Source organism: Condylura cristata, unplaced genomic scaffold, assembly GCF_000260355.1.
Source record: "Condylura cristata isolate star-nosed mole 26May11 unplaced genomic scaffold, ConCri1.0 scaffold00025, whole genome shotgun sequence".
Classification (NCBI taxonomy): domain Eukaryota; kingdom Metazoa; phylum Chordata; class Mammalia; order Eulipotyphla; family Talpidae; genus Condylura; species Condylura cristata.
This window is the reverse complement of record NW_004567126.1, coordinates 7,783,310-7,808,043: the sequence shown is the minus strand read 5'-3', so window position 1 is coordinate 7,808,043 and position 24,734 is coordinate 7,783,310. Positions and strand designations below refer to the sequence as shown.

The 24,734-nt window shown below is 40.4% G+C and overlaps 1 protein-coding gene across 1 annotated transcript in view; it reads right to left on the bottom strand.

The window, feature by feature from the left end:
• OPCML (opioid binding protein/cell adhesion molecule-like) overlaps positions 1 to 24,734 on the bottom strand; it is a 1,053,884-nt gene that overhangs the window by 991,176 nt on the left and 37,974 nt on the right. The window lies entirely within an intron of this gene.

Below are 24,734 nucleotides of genomic sequence, written 5' to 3'. Positions count from 1 at the left end.
ATTGCTTAAAAATGGATGTGTATTTTAAAACTTCACTGTTTTTCATTTCACTGTGTTGAGCTGACGGCCCTGGCGGTCCCCAAGGAATCTGTGGGCTGTTGTTGGGTGTACCAGCTTTCGAAACACAGCTCAGGCACAACTTCTCACTTCAGCCCAGGCCCCTGCTCACCACCCCTGACTCCTCAAAATGTTCGTTTGATGACTGTATCCTTGCATGGAGTAAGCTTTGCCACAGACAAGTGACCTATGTGTCCACGAGTAACACAGAAATACATTTTACAGATGGAGATGAAAGAAAGCCAAAATAAATATGAATGTTTGGGGACAGAGACTACATGTGAATTCTAACACATGGTTTGCCTAAAGTGATGATATTAATGAGATATGTGGATCTGGATAAAAGGAAATCCATCCACCCAAGAATCTGGTAGGAGGAAAAGAATATTTATGCTCATTACATTGTCACAAAATCACACAATTTTAGGTTTGGAAGGAACTTTAAAGACTATCTACTCCACTACTTTTCTCAAAGCAGGAATCTTGACAGTTGTCAATTCTCTGTAGCATTTTGGGAATTTGGTTTTCTGGGTAATCAAAAGTATAGCACTTTTGATATCAAGTTTCATTTTGCTTTTAGTCCTAATTACCTCAGAATTCTGAATTAACCTTGATCATGTTCATTGGTATAATGACTCAGATATGAACTCCTAAAAATGAAGTATTAATTCACTGGCTCCATCATGGGCAGGATATCATAGCAGGATATCATAGACCTTTGTGTTCCTACCTTGTTGTTGGTGAGAGATTTTAAAGGGGATAAATGGTTTTTGCAATAACAGAGTTTATAATCTTAGGTCACTAACAAAGCATTAAATAATTAAACAGTCTATTCAGTTTCACCCCAATCAGAAGTGCTTAAAATATTGGAAAATAAGATCAATACTTACAGAGCATTGACTGTATTCTGGAAAAGGTTAAAGCACTTAGACCATTTAATGGGGTGAATAGCAACAAGAGGTAGAATTCAACTATTTTTTAACATATTAATATTAAAATTTATTATTTGAAATAAGTTGTAGGTGAATTTTTACTAATGTAATTCCAGAAGATAGAATAAAGATGACAAAGTATAGAGGCAAGAAAGCAAAATTAGTAATTAATTCTAGAAAAGTGACATGATCTTTTTGGAGAACATTAATAGGTCAGACATTCATTGATTTTGAATGTACTCAGAAAGATACATCTTTGATAGTAAAGGATTTCACTTGTCACTTATCAACATCTACTTCTTTGATGGTATAAAAAGAAAGATAGAGGGCCCTCCCTGGTGGCGCAGCGGGTTAAAGCACAGCACTGAGAGTCTGAAGCCACTTCAGCATGAGTTCAATCCCCACCCAAGAGGTGACCTACATGGTGCAGCAGACCTCTCCTGAACCACCCGCTGCTCCCCTCAGCAGTGTACTTCTTTAGTTGGCCTGTTCTGCTCCCCACTCTGTGGCTGGTGAATCCTCTTACCACCCTGCACCTCTGGCCTGGACCCCAGTTATGTACACATAAATAAATCTTTAAAAAAAAAAAATGAAAGAGTGGCTCATAATTTTTTTTCATCACTCATTTAAAGAGAGGGAGGAAACAGATATGAGAGTTACCATTTGTCCCACTGGATTATTTTTTTATGCACCTGGATGCTATGATGCTAACTAATAATATATTGTCATATGACTTAACACCAAATTCACTAATTAAAATGCAAAGCTTGTCTTGCCTTTTTCACTTTACTGAAAAACACTTTTTATCACAAGGAGATAAGCAAAGTTAACTACTAATTTTTTTATGTTTGAAATAAAATAGTTTTGTCAATGTGTATCTTAAGACACAATGTTTCAAATTGCTACCAGGCCACTCTGAATATGAGGTCAGTCTTCCTACAACAGGAAAAGTACCAAAGATCTGGCATTCTTTCAGAGCAGAAATATAAGAAATAGAAATCAAAAAGACCCTACAAAGATCAATGAAATCAAAAGCTGTTTTGTATAAAAAGATAAACCAAATGGACAAAACTCTAGCTGGGCTTGTTAAGAAAAATAATTAAAGAAAACTTTATTAAATAACATTAGAAATGAGGAAAAGGAGAAACGACAAGGCAGAAACATAGATCATAAGAAAAGTACTATGAGCATACTTACGCCAAACAGTTGGGAAATCTAAAAGAAATGAAAAAAATTCTTAGATTCAAGCAACCTCCCAAGATTGAAACAGGAAAGAAAAAAAAAAGAATTCCCAATAAAATCTTTGCAAATGGAATTCAATAATACATTAAATGGATCATCACTCTGACCAAGTAGAATTTACTCTAGGGATGCAAGGATGGTTCAACATTCACTTATCAATTAAGAAATTCCCCAGATCAAAAAAAAAAAAAAAATCTTATGATCATATCAATAGATGCAGAAATCATTTAGCAAAATTCAACATGTACACATGATAAAAAAGAAAAAACACTCAGTAAAATAGGGATAAAAGGAATATTTATTAAAACACTGGAAAAGATGGTCAATATTTATAAAGCTTTGGAGTGTCTACCACTAAATGTGGAAGATTTTTAATTAATTTATTTATTCAACAAATAGTTTCTAAGCATCAGTTGTGTATTAACACTGTTCCAGAAGTTGGAATTGTAATAGTAAGTGCCCTGTTTTTGTGTGACTCACATTGTCTTAAATCAATAAGAAAACATATTTTACAATATCATAAATTTCCTGATCAGAGAAGGAATAAATTGAAGGCTTAAAGTCAGGAATCTGGAGTCAAGTGGAGGTTCCAACCCCAGTTCCTCAGTTTATCAGTTGACCTAGAACAGTTCATATAACCTCTTAGAACTTCAGTTTCCTCAACTTTAAATAAAGTCAGTAATATCTCTCACACATAAAAACACTCGAAGTGTTGAGGAGACAAGCCATGAAAAAGCTGTATCTGAATCAAGTAGCTGAACCAGCCACATTGCAATTATTATACCATCATAGTCACATTTTTGTCTTATTTTTTATTGTGAATATTACATGTCTATTTCCTGAGCTCAAGTAAAAATGTATCCAAAGTTTAACCATATGTCTTAATCATTTGTTTATTGACAGTTTCTTGTAAACACATTTTTCACATTGAATCAGATTAAGGTTTGTTGAAATTAATCTGATCAGTAGATTTGACCTGAAACTTGGGCATCTAAATGGTAACTACATACTATTGAGTTCAAGCAATTACTGCCTCTCAGAGAATAAGGTTAGGTAATGCTTCCCTTCCTCTTTACAAAGGATCAAAGAGTATGTGATATAAACTTTAGGTCATATGAAGCTCTCTACTTCTGTTGGAGGAAAAGGGGCAGGGACAGAAAGAAAGTTCAAAGAGAGATCTGCTAAAGATAAGAGGAAAATTTTTAAACAAGAATATAATCTCAGGCCACAGTAAAAGAGAAATAACAAAACTAGGATAAGCAATTGGTGAATACATTAGTACAGATTAAGTAACTGCAGAAAACAAGCTGTTTGCATTCAGGTGAGGTCACTGTGGTTCTGTGGATCTCTTTTGGTGGCAGAAGAACTTGAATTCAAAGGCAGAAGTTCAGTAGAAAAACAAGATTCGGAGATAAGGAAATCAGTCTTGCTGAAACCAAAGGTTGTTCTAGAGAACAGTGGGAAATGAAGTCAACAGTGTAGTCTGGGATTCAACTATGAGAACATTGAATATCAGAAAGAGGAATTTGGACTCACTCTTAGAGTACAAGCAACAGGCCATTTTCATCTGACATCAGTCTCCAAAAAAAACCATATTTTTACATCAAATACTAAGTTTAGATGAATTTCAACTATAATACACTAATACTTCAGATTCACTAAACTGGGTCACCAGAAGATGAAGACAGGGAAGGACGTTGATGGCGGTAACATAGCTAATGTCCAAGGGACAGTGATTTGAGATGTTATTAGATCTCCCAAGGGAACATTTTCATGCCATGCAACCTATAGAAGGAAAAGGTAACCTATCACTTCAGCTGCTTCTAGCATATTCTTTACTAGAGTTGCTGATTAAAAAACTAACAGGTATTTAAATTTAGCTTAGTACTTAAAAAAAGTCAACTACTTCTGTTTCCCGCTCCCCCCCCCCAATAACAATTCATTTGAGGGTGCTGTTGTTTTTCACATCTGTTATGCAGCCAAACATCTGTGAACTGTGAGTTAACCCATTGCATTTCTCATGGAGTGTGAGAGAGCACTATAGGTACCAACAGGCCACCCCCAGTGCACCCTTAAGATAGCAGCTTTCTACCATTGCATTGCCAGGCTCAATGTAGGACAAAATGCAAAATGTGCCCAGGATCCCTGCCCTTAGAGACTTGTAATTTTTGTCCTTGTCCTTCCTTTACAAATGCAGAATAGAATTCAGGATATGAATGGAAGCTTTCATGATTTTCTAGGCATCCTTCAGGCTGTTCATGCCTGGTTTTACAGATCACTTCCCCTGAATTCTCAGACCTCTGAGCATGTCACATAAGTCTTAAAAAAAAAAAAAAATTCTCAAGCAAGTAGAATAAATTTACATATATCTGTAACTTATAATTACTCATTATTTGGGTAGTTATATACTGAGCACTACCAGGGCACTAGATTCAGAATACTTTTACTTCAAGGAATAAAATAAAATAAAATAAAATAAAATAAAAGATCACCAAAGGGAGAAAGAACGACTGAGCACCTCCACTCCCCTGATGGCAGGAACTTCCAACAGCTCATTTGTTCACTGTTTAAAAACATAACTATGGGGCAGGGCTGCCAGTCTTGTTCCACCACACTGAGGAAAAGTAAATGATGTGTCTAGTACCATGTGCCTTAGTTGGCAGGGGTGGTTGGAAATCAGTCTCTGACATGTGAGCATTTTTCTGGTACACTAGTAATCCACAGTACCTGACTCCATTGTCCAGGGCTCAGTGTTTCCCCTCACTCTCCAAACCGAGAAAGACACAAACAAATGTGAATAAATTTATCTTGTGTCTGAATCTTGGGAAGCTAGTAGTGCCTTGGGAAGCTTTGTTTATATAATAATTTGTATAAATTTGTATGATAACATATCAATAATCTCCTCCACCCTCAACTGCTACTACCTTTGTGAATGTGACCATTTGATCTAGTAGAGCTAAAATGATCTCATCTTTACATGAGGGATGACAAACAGTATATCATGGGGGATGCCTGGTATCTAGAACATAATAAATGCATTCAATAAAGGAGAAGTAAGATGCTAGGCTGCAAATTGTGATGCTGTGGTTTGAAAGAAAGTAAAATTTTATAAATGAATGACAAATCTCAAGGGAATTTGCCCTTGTTTTCACTGAGGGCAGTGTTTAGGACTTCTCATGATCCTTGTAGCTACCCTCTCCAAAGTCAAAGTACAACAGGGACAACCTTAGAGAAAGGGGAGAGTTGATGTTCCCTGACCCACCCTTAGGAAGTTGGAGGTAGTCAGGGAGTTAAAACTAGAAAAGACTGAGAGCAGGACTGAGACCTGACTCTCTGCCCCAATTTATGGGTCCCCACCAGAAAGTGCCTTAGATTTTTGGCAAACTTTGGACTTCTGTGGTCCTGCATTGGGACATGCCTATTTGACTGCATATGCCCACATATCCACAGGGGGAGAGGAGGGATGGGTAAATTTAGGTACTTGATTTGGAAACTATGTTCTTTCTCTGTTTCTTCTCTCTGTTGCACACTAATTATATTAAAGTTCCTTTCCATTGAAGGTCTTGATACAGCGGGTGGCTGGACACATTTAGAATGTGCAACTTTAGGGGCTCTGAGGTACCCCTCACTCTGCCCACTAACAAAAGCACCACATTGCTTGTTGAATATCTCCCATAGGCTAAATCTGTGCAGACCTCTGCCTCCATGACTATCTTCCTACAGGACAAAAAAGGGATCCTGCTTGTGGAAAGCAGTCTGAGTGCTGAGAGGGAGGCTGAGCACAGACTCTACTAAGCAGTTACAGACACAGTTCTGCAGCCCACCCACTGAGGCCTTGGCTTCAGCAGTTGCTAAAATAGGGGTGAAGCCTCCCAGGCTTCTGGGAGTGAGCTTGTGGCATCTGGCCACAGGGCTGTAAGTCCACTCTGTGCAGAAGAATTCCCTCTGATAGGCTTCTGAAACTTAATTGCCAAACTTAAAAGTGACAGAGGTGCCCTGAGGCAAATGCGCAATGCAAACTAGATTATGAAGAAGTCATGATGAGTCTAGAACCCACTCAGTCAGTATGGCCCTGGGAGATAATGGGCTGCACTGAGATTCCCAGAGGAAAATGCCTTCCTCCCAAACATTCACACAAACACTTAATACATGCTGTGTACATTTCTCCTATAACAGTGTGACAGTCAGAGAAAGGGGAGGTTCTAGTTTCCCTTCCCACCCAAGGGAGGGTGAAGCTGAGTTGGCAGGAGAACCTGAAGAAAAATCAGAGAGTGATGGCATTCTGTCCATGAATGCCCCAACCCCTTTCTCTGTCTTTTGAAATCATCTGGCATCTCTCTCTTTGAGAGGAGGTGAAGGTGCTGGTATTGTTCAGCAACTCTTCTCTAAGGGAAGTGGATAGTCCAGAAAAAGTCATTATTAATGGGCTCTCCCTGGTGGCACAGCTGCACTAACAAGCTAAAGCCACTTCCTCATGAGTTCAATCCCCGCCTTCCCTGGAGGTGACCCGCCCGCTGTTCCCCTCAGCAGTGTACTTCATCTATCTGCCTGTTCTGCTCCTTGCTCTGTGTCTGGTGAGTCTTCTCACCATCCTGTGCCTTTGGCCTGTACCCCAGTTCTGTATACATAAATAAATAAATCTTAAAAAAAAAAAAAAAAAGGTCATTATGAATGACCAAGAGTGTGCATAACTAGCTAGAAGTGCCCCTCAGGCCCAGAAGGCGCAGCCTCACCTAGATGCAGAGGTGCTGGGCCAACCTGAGCCGCTGTGAGCAGTCAGGAGTCAGCAGAGCACATCCTTTGCTGTAAAGACCGAGCAGCTCCATCATGCTGAGGTCTGAACTACTAAGTAAGTGCTATTGCTTTCTGAAATATTTGTATCCTAACACATCCCCTGGATTGCTGACAAATCACCTGAAATAAAGAAAGTAAATCCCTCCTAACTCATTCCCTTTTTCTCCTGCTTCCCCCTACCCAGCCTCAGCCACTTCAGCTCATCCTATTATCATCACTTCTTTCCTTTCCCTTAACAATCACTTCAAACATTTTACATCTTTACAACAAACCTTTCAAGAGTTCTTCAGTCCTTGTGTCCTGTCCTGACCCCTAATACAGAGGTCACTCTATTGCTAACCTCACGGCTCTGTGGTGAAAACTGAAGCTTTCACAGGCCGGGCTAAGCTCATGTGTTCCTTCTACACTAAGTGCCTCCCTCCTCTGTTCCCTTCCCATAAGTCTCTACTCATTATTTTTTTTTTAAAGATTTATTTATTTGTGCATACAGAACTGGAGTACAGGCCAGAGGCTCAGGGGTGGTGAGAGGCTTCACCAGAGACAGAGTGGGGAGCAGAACAGGCAGATCGACGAAGTACACTGCTGAGGGGAGCAGCGGGCGGGTCAGGAGAGGTCTGCCACTGCCATGTAGTCACCTCCGGGGCAGGCGGGAATCAAACTCATGTGGAAGCGGCTTTAGATTCTCAGTGCTGTGCTTTAACCCCCTGCACCACCAGAGAGGGCCGTCTCTACTCATTCTTAAGGAATCTTTCAAATCCAGTGAAACTTTCACTGAAACATCTCTGCCCACAAAGATCTCTCCTGCGGCTAAATAATGCAAACACTGTGACCGTTTGGCCTTCTATCAGTCAATGTAGGCCCAGGGGAAAACAGCATTTTCTCAGAGTTTCTCAGGCTGTTTTTTGCAGTGACCTTCCAACACAGGTAGCCAGGTAGAAAACACGGACATATAGTCCGGATATGTGAAAAGCAGAAAATAATATGTAACCTTCATGCTTGGTTCCCATGAATGAATGTACTTGTGTAAACTAGCCTGAACTGGCCCTGTACTGGCTTTGTGATGTAATGATATAAGAGCTAATATGGCCCCTCGGGGTGGGAAGTGGGGGGCATGAGGCTACTGCTGCGACCAGAGCTCTAGGGGCTGCCACTGCTCGGTGCTGCAGCTACCTATGTATCTCCTGGTGCCTCATAATAAAGACTTGTTCCTGCTCCCCACCTGTGTGCTTCAGGACCTGTTTCCTCATCTGCCGCCATCGAGAACTAGGCAAACTTGTAGCTGGGCCCCACACAGGGCAACCAGGATGGAATGACATTCCTTTGTATGTATTTGTCCTAACTCACACCAAGGTAAGCCTCTCAACGCTGCCTGTTGATTTAGCCCTTGAGCCCTGCAATCCCAGAGCAACACCGACAGGCAGACTTCTCAATGTCCTGACTGTGCATCTGGACGAGCTCATGAAGCTCCCAGAAATTGGAGACTTTCTTTTAATCCCAGAAGCCAAGTTAGGATACCCAACTTGAAAGAAAACAATATGATTTTTTCACAAAAGAAAACACTTCACAGCTTTTGACTATCACTCCCTTGAGAATGAGGCTCTAAGTCTGAATTAATGAGACTATTAGAATTAATTAGACTAATGTGAAATTATGTACTTAATCTGGGGACAATCTCACAGTGGAGAAGTTCCCCGGGGAGGAGTTGACCAGAGAGTGGAGAAACCTCATAGCCTCCCCCTCTTTGTGATGAAAGCCGGCACTTAGGGCTGGTCCCAGAGAGCCTGGCAGACATCCCCGGGAAGGTGGGCAGGGAAGGAAGTTGGCAAAGCATGACACCCCACACCCCCTTCTGAGCAGAAGTTGGGTTTCTGGACACCTAAGAATGAACATGACTCAGCCAGTGCTCTTGAAGTAGCCTTGACCCTGAGTGTTTTTGACCAAGAGAGCTGATCTTTCCACTTTGTGTCTTGTGCTTTGGCAGACCCTACCCACTGGCTGACTTTTGGAGGCAAAAGTGGAAAGAGCAATTGGGTATTGAAGGAAAACAAGTATGGAAATGCTGCCCTTTATGTCTTGCTCAAGACAAGCACACATCTGCGATTCCCAGGGATGCTTGAGAAGGCATTTCTTGGCTAATAGGATCACTCAGGATCAATACAAACAAACGTGGTCTCTGATACAGATTCTCAGACAGGAAAGAATCATGCCCATCAAAAGCACAAACAAACTGTACCCTTGTTTTAGAGAAGGTTCTCTGGTAGAGATTTAACATTAAAGGATTTGCAAAGCAATGTGAGCTATGACATACTTTGTCTTTGAGGAAACCATAATCTATCTGGAATGCCATGGCCCACGCTCAAGTAAAGACAGCTAGTAAGATGGTGAATGGGTAATTCAAAAAACAAAAATCAAGCCCTCCTTGGTGGTGCAACTGGTTAAAGTACAGCACTATGAAGCAATCAGCAGCCCCTGCAGCAGAGTTCAATTCCCCACCTGGGAGGTGACCCACATAGCAAGGCAGGCCTCTCTTGACCTGCCTGCCGCTCCCCTCAGCAGTTTATTTCAGTTGACCTGCCTGTTTTTCGGCTCCCCACTCTGTTCCTGGTGAATCCTCTCACTTCCCACACCTCTAGCCTGTACCCCAGTTCTTGTATGCATAAATAAATAAATCGTTTATAAAAAAGAAAAAAAGTCTCTAGTTCAATATTGGGAGACATCACTGGAGGTTGGGGTAACATAGCTCTAGACCCATTGGTTCTAAAACAAAGATTTAGAGACACAGAAGCTATCTGGGAGAATCAAAAACACATGCAAAATACAGGTGAAGATGCTATCTGTACACTGATGTGACCTCCAAGAAATATTGTTAGGTGAAAGATCAAGATACTAAATATTGTGTCTTTTGTGCTATAACTATAGTATTTTATGCTGGTACTGCTGGGTGTGTGAGAAAGACTACTTGCATAGCAGATTATTTCTGGAAGAATACTACAGAACGGACAGCATTGATTGCTTTGGGAGAAGAGAATTGGTTGACTGAAACATAGAGATAGAAGGTCATTTCACAGATATTTCATATCCCTCTTGTGTCTTTTGAATTTTGAAACATTTGAGTTTTTAAAGAGAGAAAAAACATCTGGAATGAGTGAAAAGATATAATGGCATATTTTATGTTCTACCAGATCTGAAACAAAAAGTTATGGGAAGAACGATTTCTGCAGGTAACTTTGAAGATTTGTTGAGCTAATAACAAATAGGCAATTTTAGGAGTACAGAGATAGGTGTGGATGAGTAGACTGAAGTTGGAAGATGGTGAGAACAGAAGATTTGAGTAAAATATCAAGCATGTGGTTTCAGGGTCCTGATATACACAATGGAATGTTACTCAGTGGTCCAAAGAGACAGACTTGTGCCATTTGCAGCAAGGATGGAACTGAAAGAGATAGTGCTAGGTGAAATAAATCAGAAGGAAAAAGATAAATACTAGATCATGTCACCAATATATATGCAAAATACAGAGAAACTGAATAAGGGTAAAGATAAACTCAAAAACTAACTTTGAAAGCTGACTATAGAACTGAAGCTTCTAAAGAGGGAAGGGTTTGGGGGAGGGGGAGGACAAAGAGGAAGGGGGCACAATGGACTATGGTGATGGACTAGGGGTGATCTGGTAGTGTGGGTACTGTGGGGGTAATAAGTGAGAGGGAGCCCTATACTTCCAAAATACCAATAATAATGTCAGCCAATGCTACCTCAGTATAAATAAAGATACTAATTGATTAATTAATAGAATGGAAGTTAAGTTTGCTTTTTGCTTCTTGAGAGAAGACAATAGAACACTTTTCACATACTTTCTTTCAGAGAGAGGGGTTTTCAGTTGCTTTTATTCTCTGCACACAACACTCAGTGCCAACCCTCAAGTCTTCTGCAAATATCAGAAGACAGGCCAAAGCTTTGCTTGGTAAGACTTTGAATGGCACGATGTGGCCTTTTCAATGGAAACACATTTGTCTGCATTATTTTTTCACGGTTACAAAGAAATAGAAGGCAATGGGCCATGCCTTTTGGAGGAAGCAACACCACACATCTGGCCTGAGTGAGGCACCAGACAGCCCTGGCAGTATTTAGGAAACGTTTTAGGGATTTGTTGCTACCTGGGCAAAGGTGGAGAGCTGGCTGTCTCTCTACCATGAGCCTTATCACTCCTCTTGCAGCAATGTGCCCAGGCTTCTGTTGGTAGGGGTGCCTCAGTGCTGCCACTCTGCCGTGCCTAGTGTTGTTTTTGAAGGGTGGGGTATACCCTTAGGTTGTGTCACCCTAGTTTAGCAGTTATCTTGCTGCATTTTAATGCAGAGACTATAAGCTAAGAACCAAATAATCCCCTTATCCATCCCGAAATAGCTTGTGACAATTGTATTTTGTCTTCCCACTGTAAGGAGCCCTTTCGTTTTTCTCATCTGTGAAGACAAATCCTTCAGCGTTTCTAGCAAATGAAAGTCCAAGATTGGTAAACATATCTGAGTTGACCCTGCAGTGATTGGTAATGCCCTCCAGACATGGAGACAGTGACTGTTTCCGACTCTGCTGGGTCAGTAGCACTGCCTGCCACCCTTCCTGCCCAACCTCAACCTCTTCTCCACAACCCCCCACACAAATGACCCATAGCTAACCCAAAGGCCAAAGGACAATTATGGTGCTGTTTTCCCTGGCTTCAGACCACACCTCCCTCTGATCCATTTTGGGAGCTCACAGAGGTTGGGACTTCAGATGAAGGCCTTAGGAAATGTGAATCCTACCTAGGTCACACGTGGATCTTGATTTTGGCCTTCTTGTGTCTTGCTGTCCTGCCCTGAACATGTCTCATCTGACTTCAGACGCTAAGCAGGTTAGGCCTCGTTAGTATTTGCATGGGAGATTTTTAAATAGATAACATCTCACCTCAGAGCAAAACGGGTCAGAATGATGTATCACAGAGAAGGTACAGATACCAAACCCAGTCTCAAATTTTAAATAAATTTAGATGTGGAAGGCTGAAGATTAGGAAATGTTTGCTCTCCATCAAAAACCAAGCCCATTGTGTCTGTTTGATAAAACAGCTTTTATTCAAAGCTTTTTCCAGCAGCAGCTCTGTGCAAATGTTTTTTCATTCTTATTTTAAAATTGTGATGCTAACTAGGTTTGCTGACTTTAGCGTTATCTGTAGTTTTAAATAATTTGAACCCCTTTAAAAGTTGAACTGCTGAGTCATGGACTTAGAGGAGGACAAGGAAATGGAATTGTTTAGTGAACAAGGTCATTTTATACTTTGTCACTGCCAAAAAATTAAAATTGTAGAAAACTAAAGACAACCAAAGTCACAGGAGTGTCAGAGAGAAAGAGGGTCATTTGAAGGCCTGCGCATAATCTTCCAACTCTCAGAATTAAGATTCAAAATGCTGATTTGGACCCACATCTGTCTGTCTTTTTATAATTTTCAGTGTTTTACTTGGAAAAATTCCAAACCCACAAAATAAGGTTTTAAACAGTCCAAGGAAGATTTGCTTACAGTCATCAGTCATTAGCATTTCGTCATATATACTTGCTTGTTCGAGGCCCACTTTTCTTTCTCTCAGTCACCACCAAACAGTTTGAAAATACATTTCAGGGGCCTCCCTGGTGGGCACAGGGTTAAGTCTCAGCACTATGAAACTATCAGCACCCACTGCAGCACAAATTGGACTCCCGGCCAGGGATCTAACCCACATGGCACAACAGACCTCTCTTGTCCCACCCGCTGCTCCCCTCAGCAGTGTATTTCAGTCCATCCGCCTGTTCTGTTCCCCCGTCTATTTCCAATGAGTCTTCTCACCCTCCACACCTCTGGCCTACACCTTAGTTCTTGTATGTATAAATAAATAGATCTTTAAAAAAGATATAAACTCAGTTTAAAAAAATGCATTACCTATATTGTGATAAAAATTTATTCTCAAATACTTCAGCAGGTGTTTCCAAAGAATGCCATGATAATTCTCAAGAAGGTTAACACTAATTCAAGACTTTTTTTCTAATACATTTGTTTTGTTTTGTTTTTTAAAGATTTATTAATTTATGCTTATAGAACTAGGGTTACAGGCCAAAGGTGTGGTGGATGAGAGGATTCACCAAAGTGGAGAGCAGATCAGGCAGATCTGCTGAAATACACTGCTGAGGAGAGCAGTGGGTGGGTCAGGAGAGGTCTGCTATACTTTATGGGTTGCTTCCTTGCCCAGGGATTGAACTCATGCTGCAGTGGCTTTGAAGAGCTTCATAATGCAGTGCTTTAACACATTGCACCACCAGGGAAAGCCCCTCTAATATATGTTTTACATTTAATTTTTTAATTCTCCCAATAATGTCTTATAGAGATTCCCCCCCTTCTTCAACTGACCTACAATCCAGTCAAAGATCATCATTGCATTTTGCTGATATAAACTCTATTAAGACTAGTCCCCTGCCTTTACAAAAAGATCTTTCTAGCATCTTAAAGAATTCAGGTGAATTCTTTCATAAATTTGTCCTCAATGTAGATTTACATAGTAGTTTTTTCATGATAAGATTGAGATTAAGCTTTTTTAACCAAAAATATTACAAAGGTGATGTTGTCCTCTTATAAAGGCACTTTGCAAATTCCCAAGAAAGTAAACATTAATGCAAAAATACTGTCTAACTATTTTTTTGCGTATTTATCAAATCAGAAGACATAGAGTATCACATCATTTCAAGGTTGGGAACAGATTCTGGGTTTTTCTATTGCAAAATGTCACATATATTTATTTGTAATTAATATATAATCTGTGGAATGAAATTTTGTGACTCTGAATATGTTTTTCCAATAACATTCATCTAATAATCTTCCATTAATGATATTTGTCCAAATTATTTTGTGGCTATAACATGACTACATTATAATTTTGTTATTTCTTCTGTATCTGCTTGCTGGCATTTTTCCATAAGAAGAACCTATCTCTAATTTTTGTAGTTATATTATGTACTCAGAAATGCTTTGTTTTATTAGACATATCATTATAATCCATCAAAATTATTATTTTTGATGCTCAGATTTTACTAAACCGTGATCAGTGTAATTCTCTTCAAATTGTCCCCAATGTGCTTTCAGCACATTCCCTTTGGTTTCTGAGCATGTCCTTGTTTTATGAAACGAGGTCTTCCAAGGTCACCCTGGTTTCTTTTATTTATTTGTTTGTTTGTCTTTATTTATTTATTTGTTTGTCTATTTATTTATATCTATTTATATTATTGTTCATTACATAGCAATGTTATATAGCAATGTATATTATATAGCATTATATAGCAATCCCCCCTCCCTCCCGCCGTTGTCACTTTAGTCCCCTATATTCCTCTCTCTTTCTCATCCCTTTCTTTCTCCCTCCCCTGTAGGAGCTCTCTGGTTTATATTGTCTGTTTTTGTTTTGTTGTATTTTGTATTGCACTAAAAATACACTCCCCTCCCGTCTTATTTGCTTCCCTTAAATTCCTCCTATAAGTGAAACCATTTGATATTTTTCTTTTTCCTTCTGACTTACTACACTGAGCATAATCCTTTCGAGCTCCATTGTTGTTGTGACGATAGCATGAGTTCATCCTTTTTGATTGTTGAGTAGTATTCCACTGTGTGTATGTGTATTCACATACACATACATGTGTATAGATGCATATATGTACACATATGTGTGTGGGTGTGTATATGTGCTCTTACATATATGCATAGATTTGTGTGTACATATGTGGGTGTGGGTTCATATGCATACCCGTACCTGTGCATGGCTGTACTTCTGTATGTGCGTGTTTGCGTGTGTGCATTTTTACATACACATGAGTATATGCGTATGTATATATGTTTACACAGATACACACACACAAACATACCACATCTTGATCCAGTCATCTAGTTTTGGGCATTTGGGTTGTTTCCAGGATTTACCAATTGTCAGTAGTGCTGGGATAAACATAGCGATGCATGTATCTTTTTTGAATTAATATTTTTGTGTCCTTAGGGTAGATCCCTAGGAGTGGAATTGCTGGGTTGTATGGTTGCTCCATTTTTAGTAGTCTGAGGAATCTCCATACAGTTTTCCATAGTGGTTGCATCAGTTTGCATTCCTACCAGCAATGTAGGAGAATTCCTTTTTCACCTCACTGTGGCTTCTCTTAGTGGATAGTATTCGACTTAGAAGAACACAGGACAAATGAAAAAAAAATAGTTTTAGTTATATTCTTTTTTCAGTAATTTATTTATTTTTACTTGTGTAGAAGAACTGATGCGTAGGCCAGAGGTGTGGAGCGGGAAGGCTGAGAGAATTCACCAAACTCAGAATGAAACAGATAGATTTACCAAAAAAAGCATGGCAAAAAAAAAAAAAAAAAGTGGTGGTGGATAATGACAGGAAATTATTTTGGATCTAAATTCTCAACATCACCACCAAGAACCCCAGCTTTGGAGGGTTTTTCTGTCCTTACAGACTGATGACTCCTCAGGTAGTCACAGAGCTACATAACCATGAATTCCTTTTGGGACTGCAAGGAAAAGAAGTCAATGGGTTGTCAGGGCCCCAAGACCCAGTTCACCCTGGCCGCCCTCTGAGACTTGACCACAATCTACGTATCTCAGGCTCACACTGCACAAAAGGTGGCTAGGGGTGGGTGAGAAAGAAAAGAGGCCAGGAGGTAGGGGATCTCGGGTGTGCTGGGCCACTGGTCTTTGAGTGTGCACAGCAAGTGCACAGCCTGCTTCCTTCAGAAAGAAAGGACGCTGAGGAATTGCAAAGCAGAATCCTCCTGCCAAGGAGCCCAGGCTGCCAAGTGGCACAGACATCTACTATGGTCACCAACTAAGTTTTCATAGTGCCTGGATGTGTCACCTTCCCTGAAACTAGCTGTGGTCTGGTTGCAGGCACACGTTGGCAAACATTACAGTTATTTAATAATATCTTTACCATACAACTGGGTGGTGCTGTGCTGTGGTGTTTGTTTGTTGTATGTAGGTGCTTTTATCCTTTGCCACTTTGTACCACATCCAAGAGAATGTAAATAGTTTAAGCCAAAGAAGATGCAAAGACAAAATCAACAGTGGCTGCTCCTTGTATACAGCAGGCCACAGGAGAGGCAATTACTGGCTTCACCTCTTCTTTGTTCACCTTTCTCCTCCTGCTATCATTTCCTATATTTTTTTCCATCGTTTCTTCCATCTTGCATTAAGAAAAAGAGACAAATACTAAGCAACCAGCTCATGCTCACAGACTTCATCAGAGAGAAACAGTCCTTCCTGTCCCATTGCAACAACATGGAAGAGGAGTAGAAATGATTCTGCATTTTTGAAACAGAATGAGTAGTACCTCACAGTGATGGAATTGTAGATCTCTTCTCTTCAATTCCCTTTTTAAGCCCACCAGCTCTCATGCTTTCCTTAGCTTCAGAAAATAACAGAGACATCAGCAGGATAGTTGACTGCTGAAATCCAGTCTTAACCTTTGAAAGTATAATTTATTCGAACCCAGTGTATTACAGAAAGCCCAGCGTGGATGGAGGATTAGGTGGCCAAGACAGCTTCAGTCAAAGGAACTGGATAAACGGAGTGTCTCCCCTGAGATTGTTCCTATGGGATGAGAATACTTTCAGCCAAAATACTGAAATTTGAAAAGAGCCTTGCCGGCTGGAGGGGAGAATAAAACAAGCAAGATGGCAGCAGAGTCATCCCAGGGGCCACAGGTGGTGAGTAGCAAGCTGTGTTCATTTGGAGACTCCCTGGGAGTGGAAAGGGATAAAAGGCAAAAAGGCTTCAAAAGCTTCTAAGGACCACCAGCGAAAACTATGGCCCAGACAGAGGTCTTGTTGTATTCACACAGCTGTCACCAGCCAACTGACCTGGCAAAGTGCACAGGAACCTAAGATATAAGGAGGAAAAGGGCATTTGGGCCAAAGACCCATTAAGGTAATTCTCAACATGCAGGCTCTTCCTCCAGAGCATTTATAGCTACTGCTTTTGCGGGCTTTGAATAGATGAATAGTTCAATGTATAATTATTTTCCCAAAGCCAATTTAAATTGCTAGAGATTGGCCAAAGGGTCAAATGGTTTGGTGGAACACAGAGAAGAAAGTCAGTAAATAGAAGAACTATCAAGACAAATGATAAGCCCTTTCCCTCTCTGATTTTATTGAGTGGTTAAATTTTCCTAATCCAAAGTGGACTTCAAAGAAGTCCAGGAGCAACAAAAATGGGATCAATTTCATAGTTCAGATTTGAGATCTATTCCCTATGTAGCAATAATCAGTAGTCAATTTGCTTTTGTTCTTTTTCTGTTCCAGTGGGAAGAACATCGCAGGACATTCATTCACAAATTCATTAACAGGAATGTGTTGAGATGTTTGGCACATGAAGCTATAAAGATGGTGGAGAATGCAGCAGTAAACAAAGTAATTCCAGGTCTTGCCTTCTTAGAACATATAATCGTGGAAGAAACGGCAGGTTTTGCACAAAGAATGATTCATAACTTGAGTGTCATGGAGAAGAGCGAGCGGCAGAAAAAAATACCCAGAAGGGTAGCCGGTTCTATCCTGTAATCAGCACATCTTCTAACCCCCACACCTTCTAACTCCCCCCAGGCATTGTTTGATCTTCTATACCACCTAGGTGGTAGAAAACCATCTGCTACCTAGGAACCATGCATTGATTCCCTTCCTTTGTCTTGCACAAATAAGTGAGACAAATAAGATACAATTGGCAGAATGCACTGATTTCTACAGAAGAGGATCAGGATGAAATACATAGCATTACCATAGAGAAGTGGCTCACTGGTTTGCAAATGAAAAGTCAGTTATCATCACAGTACAGCCAATGTGCCAATCAAAGGAATTACTCAACATTGAAAAACTTTTCCCTTTTTCTATCAGAGTTGTTTCCCCTACTTTTCTATCTCTTTCCCTCTGGTCTTCAGCACATGGAGATGGCCTTGGTGCTTTGCTTTCTCTCTGGCACAGCACTAACAGGGAGAGGACACAGAATGACAACTGCATTTTGTCCTCGTTAACCCATTTTCTGCCTCGCTCTGTGGACTGGGTGGCTGACAGTCACACCAAGAAGAGTGTTTTCACTTTCAAGACATTGAACACCCTGTCTTCTTATCCCAGCCAGAACCTCTACGGGACTGTAACCTCACACACCTGCACGCCTCAGCCAACCCACAGGTGCAAGCGGGTGTAAAATACGCATCACAGCCATTTGGGACTTCACATAAGCTTTCAGTTTCATTCGTTTTCAAAAATTTTGCTAGAGGTTTGATGGTGATTTTTCCCCTCCTCCTTCCTCTCCCCCTCCCCCCCCCCAGCTTAAAGTAGAGGTGAGCGGGATCTTGTCAGTAGTAAGGCAAATAGGGAGAAATGAAGTCAGGATTTGACATTTCTCTGGTCTGAAGCATAAATCAGCTGTATAACCATTGTGGGCTGGGTGTTACTGAATCTGGGGAAGACACTTCAAGAGCGAGGAAAGACTAAAGACTGTCCTCAGACCACTGTAGAGAAAATGTATAACTTGATGAAAGACAAACACAGCAAAAGTATCCACCACTCACCCCCAGTTCTTTCAGGGGGTTGGCAGAAAAGAAAGGGGGAATTTGAAACCCTGATGGAAGGATAACCAAAAAGGAATTTTTATCTGCTGCTGTTATGAACCCAATTAGATATATTTTGAGGAAAGGGTGTATGTATATTAGATTTTAATTAAGTAGTGTTAATTATAATCTATGAGATGTGCTTACTGCTTATCAGATAATTATGAGAAAGCCAATTTGGCTGCTGGCTTGTGACTAATTAAGTGGAATTAGTAATGATAATTATAGATTTAATTTTGGTTTGCCTTTATTGGAAAAGGGGCAAATCTTCTTAGGATGGGGTGGATCAGGGTAAAAGGGCAAAATCTACAATCCACCAGAGAGCATCCTGGACTCTGGGAAGTCAGGGAACGAAGTAGGAAGAGGAACACAGCCGTTCACCCTGCATTACCTCCTTCCTGCCTCTCCCAACATGCACCACCTTGCTTGAAGGGCTTCTCCCAAAGTCCCCTCCCTTCTTCCTTGGTAGGCTAGTGGGAAGGAAATCTGACATTGAGGCCACCGTGATTTGATCACGGGTCTTCCAGGCTGACCGGGTAAATACAGTGTGTTTGTATTCTCAGGATGCAGGTCCTGTCCCTGGTCATGGGTGCCAGGTGGGCAAGAAACAGCCTACATTAGCCCTCAACTCTCAGCCCCCAAGCATTGCTGTCTGTGAGGCCTAGGGGATCTTTGTATGTTATACATTGATTGATTTCTTTCAAGGCACCTTCTTTCTAGAAGTTACATAAAACAAATGACAGGCCTGTAATTGGAGCACAGGACCTGCCTCCTTCAAAGGCCATGGAGACTAACCTAAACTATAGACAAACTAAAAAAATAATTTCCACACCACGTTTCCATTTGATACACTATTTTGACATTTCAATTACATGTTTCCCCATTTAACATTTGCTTCTGCCTGGTCTCCAATATTAGACTTTGAATTCCTTGAACGTGGGTACTGTATCCATTTTTCATGTTTTTATTCTGTCCCCTACTATCTAATAAACTCCACCTGGCACTGCTGCACCTGAGCTGGTAGAGTTAAGTGGGGGAAAAAAAGTGCTACCTTCCTCATCTGATCCCAGTCTTCACTTTGTAGCATTGTTATCTAGGGCAAATCACTTAATCTACCGATGCCTCAGGACTGTTTTGTTGCTTTTTATTTTCAGTCTTTAAATTGAATCACTGTGTTCTTCTTAAAGGATGCATAAGGATTAAATAAAATAACTTATTTAGAGCTCAGCACAGTGCTTGGCCCCAAGCACAAATGTGCTCACAAATCAGCCTTCCTCAGTGGTTCAAGATCATTGCTTCTGCCCTAATTGGGGGTAAATATCCCAGGTGCACAGCCTGGGCTGCACCCCTCCACAATGAACCAGAACTTGGGCCCTCATGCACGGTCAACAAACATTCCCCAGGTGATTCTCAGCAGTGACCATTCAGGGCCATTCTTGGTTCCTGCTGGCACGCGGGTGTCAGCCAATTCATACAACCACTAGCTGGAGACAAGACCACAGCAGGAAGTCCCCGACCCGGAAGTTCCCATTGCTCATGTGCTACCATCATTATCAGAAGCACAGAGGCAGCTCTACTAGCAAGTCCCCAGCCTCAAGACTGCTGGAAAGACATGTGCAGAAGTGTCCCTGCAAAAGGAGCCCTTAGGTGACTCACAGGGAGTTCAGAGTAAGGAAGCTGCGATTTAAGATCTCCTATGGTGACTCAAGCAATATGTGTTGTTCAAATCATGAAGAGTGGTCCTCATCCATTTGAGCCCCAATCATTAGCACACCTGAGGATGTCTTTCATGGGGCTTTATCAACCCCTGATACAGTATGAAAAGATGACTGAGTCATTTCTAAATGAACTGTTTAGCCTGAAGGTATGGACATGTCTTACCATCTTGTCTTACTGAGATTATCAAGAATGCAAGGACTTGGGTTCACACTTGGGGAGGATGGGGGAGCGTGCAGATGGGGAAGTTCAGCTGGGTCTGTACAAACATAGGTGACAAAGAGAACTGAGGTTATAACCAAAATGATATAACTCATAGATACTAAATAACTCTATTGAGATGAAATGTATTTGGATGTGAATGTGGAGCATACATTTGAAGTGAGGATTTTGCAAGGAGCTAATTCAATTCCAGAAACAGACTTTGGATAGTCTCTGTATGCAAAACGCACAAGGCTGCCTCTGTCCCTGAAGAGTTTACACTAATCAAATATAACATTAGAGCTTAACAAGTCCTCAGAGAATAGGGAGCTAATCACTGCATCTTGCAACCAGGAATGGTTAAGGCCAGAGAAGGGAAGTTACTGACTGATGACCACACAGCTCTCTAGCAGTAGATTCAGTGTTAAGAGTCCAGGTCTGTTTCATGGCACCACAACCATTTTTCCCAGAACCACAAAAAATGAATGAAACTGTGACAATTTCAGGTAGTGAAAGGAAAATCATCCAGGCCTTCCTACACAAATTGTTTTGTGTCAGAAATCCACAAAAGATCAGGTTCTGCTTGCACCAGGAATGGTTAAAGCCAGAGAAGGGAAGTTACTGACTGATGACTACACAGCTCTCTAGCAACAGATTCAGTGTTAGATTCAGTGTTAGAGTGTCCAGGTCTGTTTCATGGTACCACAACCCATTTTCCCGGAATCACAAAAATGACTGAAACTGTGACAATTTCAGGTAGTGAAAGGAAAATGATCCAGGCCTTCCTGGACAAATTATTTTGTATCAGAAATCCACAAAAGATCAGTTTCCCATGACCTTGCCAAAATCTAATATTTAATCATTAATAATATAAATAATTAATAAATGAACATTTTACCCCACCATGAAAAATATGCTAGGGCTACAGTTAGTGCTACACTGGAGGAACATCTGAATTTCTACAGAAAACAAAAATAAAAAGTATCTACGGGGAGGGGTAGGTTACAAAATGAGACAACATACAGGACAGTGTTTATAACCTTTCAAAACAATCAGACAAACATGAGATATTAACTTTCCCAAAGGGAGAGAAGAACAAAAAGCAAGAAGGATGGAACAACAGTAGCCTTCTACTCTGGGGGTAGCAAGTAAAATGATTCAACTAGAACTAGGATTTCTGGGTGATAGGAAGGAGCCCCAAGTCATAGCAAACGGGTTTGGTGTGTATATAAAGGGGTCACCTGAAATGAAACCTGTGGTGAGGAGTCTATGGTCTGAGAGCCCCAGGCTGGAGAGGGGCTGAGATCAGGGCAGCATCACTCTGTGACTCAGGCTCACCAGCCGGGGGTGTGGGTGCTGTGACGTGGGGATGAACAGCAGCTGTGCGCAAGGCAGGGCATGGGAGGACTCTTCTCAGCCCAGGTGCTGAGAGAAGAGGACTCACAGGTTTGGGGGACCATGACAACACCAACAGTGGTGTTGAGGACAGGGAAGGAGATGCGTGAGTTTGAATCCAGATGTGCTGTGTTGGGTGTGACAGATGACAGGCAGATAGCAGTGCGTGCCAAGGTAATCCTTGTCAAAATATCAAACTTGCTTGAGTTTCGGACTTCCTCTCCTAAAATCAACCATGGAAAGTTATAGAACACAGTGAACTGTTACAAAGTATTACACAGTGACAGCAAGGCTATCAATGCTGTCCATGAGAAACCTCTATAATGCTGATGTTACCTGGGACGTTACCTTGAACTTGGGGGGCTTTGTTGGGCACTGGGTTCAGGGCAGGCAGTGGTCACACCCTGAGATGGAGGTGGGAGAGAGATACAGAGGGTAACTAGGAAGAAGGGTTTCCACTTCTCCTATTACCTCTGCCCCATGTTGCCCTTGGGAAAGATTTGCCTGACTCATTGCCGCTAAAATTAGCTGCTAGAGTTTTAAGATGCAATAAAGATGGCAACATAGACAACTGGGAATAGGAAAAATTATGTTGTGAACTCCAACTTATCATATGGAGAACAATAAAGTGTACCTATTTAACTACACACTCTAAGCTAGATACAGGACAGTTTAAGGACAGAACTGAAAAGAAAAATCTGAAAACTTAATAGAAGAAATAATGAGAAAATGTCTTAGAACCTAGGACTAGAGAATAGGTATTTAAATAAAAGCACAAAATATTACCCAATGTGTGTGAATGCACATACATCAATATATATGAACTTGATCACATCAAAAAAATTGCTGTGGCAGAGGACATGCGGGATGAAATCACATCTCCAAAAGGAAATATGGCCAAGGAATTGATTTGAATGTGGGGTTTTAAAAAGGAGAAACACAAGACATGCAAGAATATGAAGAAATACTTCAAGTGATAAGCAGAAATTTTTCAAAGTAAATAAAAAGAAGATGTTGATTTATACCTGTTTGACTGGCAAAATTTACATAGCTAGATAAGTCATATACTGAAGGAGGTGTTGAGAACAAGAAACAGTACACACAATACAACATCACTTCTGTTATGACAAAAAAAAAGTATATACGTAAATAAAACAAGAAAAGGTCCTAAGAGGATTGTCCAACAATGGCCATGCTCCATTAGTGAAAGACCCAATCTTCTATATCTAAGATTCAAAATTCAAAGGAAAAAAAAATCCAAACATCAGTTGAAAATAGAAGTTGGCAACGCAGAGAACTGAGATGCAGAGGAGGGTTTGGCAAATACACACCTAGAAGTGACAGCCAGATCGTGGTTAGGTGGTGAATATGTTGCCAAAGAACAGAGCCAAGAAACAAAAACCAGAAGGACTGAAGACACTGAAGAGGTGGTGAAACCCACAAGATAAAACAGTTAGAAACTTCCCCAATTAATTAAATGAGGCAACTTAGCCCCTTGGATACAAATATCAGCCAGGCAAAATAATAATAATAATAATGTTAGGTCAAATTTACTAAATAATATGATATAAAACAAAAAATAAAATAAAATATAGCAGCATATTAAAAATTGCACCAAATCCAAAGTAAGGCTCATGCCAAGCACACCAGATTTCAAGTATAGAAGATTTATCAACAAGTCATTACATTAAACTGTAATCATGTAATAAGACTGTTAGGTGCCAAATTAGCTTTGTTAAAGTTAACAACGATTTGTGATAGAAAAAGAGAGAGAGAGAGACGGAGAATTTAAGGAAAGGAAAAACTTCCTAAAGCTCATAAAGTTTTAAAAGAACTAGCAGTAAACCTCATGTCAACATTTGAATTTAAGAGATAATTCCATAAATTTAGGAGTAAGAAAAGCACAAATGTCTAGCGAGTTTAAGTAAACACTAGGGAGAGGAGGTAAATGATAAATTTATCATTAGCTGTAAACAATGCAACTGTCTGCCTATAAAAGTAAACGTCTCATTTAAAAAATATTAAAACTTGTTAAGAGATCAATAAGTGACTGGATATAAAAGAAATACACAAAATTAATAGAGTTTCTTCATAGCAGCAGTAAGTAGCTGCAGAATATAGTTATAGTAAAGCCTTATTTAAAACATCAAAAATTAAAGCAGTCTTGGAATTAATAAGAAATAAGTAAGAATTATAGGAATAAAACTCCAAATAATTACATGAGGACATTACAAACAGGAAAACTGAGGTCGGATGTGGTTTATGGTGTTATTATAACTGCTCTAATCAAACCCTCCCTTGCGCCTCACGATTCAGAGTCCTCTCTTCCTACCATATCAGATACTTTCCTTGGTCAGTGGTTTTCCTCCCTCTGTATTATCAAATTTCTCTCAAAACTAGATCAACCGTCCCATGCTGAGAACACATTGAAGTTATCACTCATATTATTAAAAATGAAATAAAAGAATACCCCCATAATCATACCAAATGTTATAAGCAAACATCTTGCCTATAGTTAGTGCACTGAGTTTTCGTTATTTGTGGGTTTTAAATATGCCTCTCTGCTAACATTTATTTCTTACACCCAACTGGATGCTTACATGCACTTTTGCAATCACTCATGAACATGTCCTGAGTGAGTCATCTGAAACAGGTTCTCAGCTGAGGCTGCCTTCCTGTTTCAGGTATAAACATGTTGTTTCATACTCGAAACAAGTGTCATTTTATAATCCAAATTTTGTGTTTTTGTTGGTGA